A 3,615-nucleotide genomic window follows, 5' to 3' on the forward strand; every position below is an offset into this window, starting at 1 on the left:
TAAGCCAACTAGAGGTTATGAGAAGCTGACCCTTGGTGCACTTAAATATGCTGATGGCCTTCCATTAGCTATTAAATCATTAGGTTCATCGCTGGTTGGTCTAAGTGTCTTAGAGTGGAAAACTGTCTTGACCAAATTGCAAACGGTTCCTGATTTTTCAGTGCTCACAGTGCATAAGAAAAGTTTTGATGGACTCAATCAAATTATGAAGAATGATTTCTTGGATATTGCATGTTGTTTTGTAGGACAACAGATAGATTATGTGAAGGGAATTTTAGGTGCTCAATTTAGGTTCCCTAATTCTGTTGCTGATTCGGTAATAATGCGTCTTATGGATAAGTCACTGATAAACGTATCCAATCAAAGAATAAAAATGCATCCTATCCTACAACAAACGGGAAGAGCAATTGTTCAACATGAATCTCCTGAGCCTGGAAAGAGGAGTAGGATATGGCAATATGAAGATTTTTGTCATAATATGGAGACAAACACTGTAAGTTTGTTTATACTTTAATAGTCTTAAAAATTAATTATTTAATTATCACTTTACTCCTTTTAATTATGTATCTTTTGTTTGTTAGGTTCAAGAAACATATCCCTCAACTTAGAAAAATATATTTCAAAACACGATCCTTATTCCATCAATCCTTGTTAAGAGAGTTTTAATTAAATGTGAAACACAACTTAATTAAAATATTAGGAGTTGATAGGGAAAAACCCTTCTAGATTCTTGCTGAAAATCAGTAATGGCATTTTGGACAGCATGGATACAATTAAAAAAAGCTCTGTTCACCTTAATCACTCTATTAACAAATGGCCCAATTGATAAATTTACCAAAGCATTTATATAGATTTGATGATAATTATTTTTCGAAGATTATACACATGAAACATATATATTTTAATTAGGAATTAGAATATTAGCTTACTTGTCGTGTTTATATATATAGAAAATTATTAATAATTTAATATATTTGTATTTAGGGAACTGATGGTGTTGAAGTCATAGCACTTTTAAATGAAGAACAACCCCAAGGGACAGCATTAAACATCGAAGGTTTATCAAAATTGAGAAGACTCAGAATCCTTATATTTCACAATGTGAAATTTTCAGGAAGTCTCGATGATCTTTCTAACAACTTAAGATATCTTTCCTAGCATAAATATCCAATTTACTATTTGCCTTCAAATTTTAAGCCAGAATATCTTGTGGAATTGATCATGCCAGATAGCAACATAACACAACTATGGAAAGAAGAAGAGGTATTGGTATTTTTTTTTTGGTTGGCTTATATATCAATAAAAAATAAATTATTAAGATCAACAAAGTATAATGCTTCTGTAATTTTAATTTATTGAGTGAATCAGAATTTTTGATATTTCACAATTTAAATATCTCATTTCAGTTCTTCAAAGAATGTTTCTTATATTCAATATTTATCTCATTAAGATATTGAAGTCTTGTTGTCATTGGGATATTCCCATGACAAAAGCGTCATTATAGCACTTCTGACATTCACATAAATGAATATGACAAATTGTTTTGTGTGCTTCAATTAAAAATCGTCTTTGAATTTGATGATTGTTTGATGTGCTATCCAGATACATGTGCAGCACCTAAGGAGCTTGAACCTCTGTGGCTCTAAAGATCTAAAAAAGACACCTGATTTTAGAATGCTTCCAAGTCTTGAGAGGTTAGACTTGGAAGGATGTACTTCATTAGTGCAGCTTCATCCTTCTATTGCGTATCTGACAAGGTTTGAGTTTTTGAATTTGAGAAACTGTACAAACCTAGTAAGTATTCCAAATGAATTATTTGGCAAAAGCTCTCTTGAATCTTTAAATCTGGCTGGCTGCTCCAAATTTGCCCAAAGTTTGAGGTTCAACAGAGTAACATTAAGTTGGTCTTATGTTAGACTTATGGGGTTGAATTGAAGTAAATGCAATGTTTCATTGCGATGACCCCCAGCCAAGCCAAGTAACGTTGCTGAAGTCGGAGCTTTCATGCAGCTAAGTATGCCATGCAATGAGAAATATTGATATAATTGTGTGTTCATCATATGAACACATCTCTTTCTTTTCATTCGGCACTATCAACATGCTTGTCTATTACAACATTAATATGTAATATTTGTGTCTATTTGCGTCTGTTATGGAAGATTTCTATCTTATAATTATATCCAATCATACATTATTTATGGTGTCTCAGATTTTGAAATGTCATTTTACAATGAGATAGTCAACCACATATATTTAGCGAACACGCTAGATTCAGAGCTGATGGGATAGATATTATATGTCATTTTGTCCCATGTTACAGTTCATTTCTATAAGGCAATTTATGTTTAGATATTTTTTTTCTTAAAATTTAGTTTAACAAATTAAATTATGTTTATATTATGTAATAAAAATAGATTTAGATGTACAATGACCAAGAAGGATATGAATTTTATTATAATTATTTGTGTTTCATTTTATATCTTTAAAGAAAAATAATATTAAAATTTAAATTAAATTTTAAAAATAAAAGAGTGAATATACAATTAAAAGTATAATTTGTAAATTTAAAAAAATGAAATAAATTAAATGATGGTAGAAAAAAATTTAAATCGCATTGAATGCTCCAGCATTATAACTCAACCTAATCTTAACAAGAAACAAATATCAGATTATTGAGACATGTTGCACTTGAACCCACCTTCCTCCAATTAAATTTGAGAAACTGCACAAGTCTGATGATTGGTATTTCAAATGAATTATTTGACCAAACCACTCTTCAATTTCGTCGGCCAAGAAAAGGGACCTCTCTAGAATTTCTAAATCTAGCTGGTTGCTCACAATTGCAAGATGCCTGAGATAACAATAGAAAACATTGCCTCCTTTCTCACTAATACAACAGTTAGTTCTTCTGTTAAGTGTCCAACTTAACAGGATTTTAAATTTGAGCTTGAATGTATCTTAAATTTGAGCTTTTTAAGTGTATCTTGTATTAAGGAATGGTTTTTATCCATTTAATGAAACTATGAGCACAAAATTATCTCCCCAAGGCAAATTTTATTGTGGCGGGTACATCTTCAAGCCAATCAAATGAAAAGCGTTGCTTGGAATTGAATGGAAACTCAGTTAGCTCGCAACTAATTCACTTGAAAAACTGAAGTACATTAAAATAATATTACCAACTTGACATTCTCTGAAATTAAATTCATTTCCTCTGCTTTCAGCTCACCGAGTTTATGAAAGATTGCATTACAAGGGAAGCCTCCCTTCTTCGTACGTAGCATCCTCCTAATAGATTTGATAAAACTGCCACCCCCAAAAGCTCAATAATAGTGTTGAATAAAAAATGTATACCAATCAATCTGAAAACATATCACATGCCCTGCAACATTAGAAAACCTCAATATCTCCACAAATAGCAATGAGTCCTAAGACATATAGTTTCTAAAATGACCTTCATAAATGGGTGAAAAATCTAGAAGCCCAAAGGAAAGGATGTACAGTGACCTCGATAAATGCCCATTTCAGAAGGAAGAAGCGAAGGTAGAGACGCTAGATGATGATGAGGCTCCTAAATGATTCCTCTACGTTTTCAGCCTCTTCTGAGCTTTATCTGTA

Source organism: Prosopis cineraria, unplaced genomic scaffold (assembly GCF_029017545.1).
Source record: "Prosopis cineraria cultivar Desert tree isolate PC_DT_omini unplaced genomic scaffold, ASM2901754v1 PC10, whole genome shotgun sequence".
Taxonomy (NCBI): domain Eukaryota; kingdom Viridiplantae; phylum Streptophyta; class Magnoliopsida; order Fabales; family Fabaceae; genus Prosopis; species Prosopis cineraria.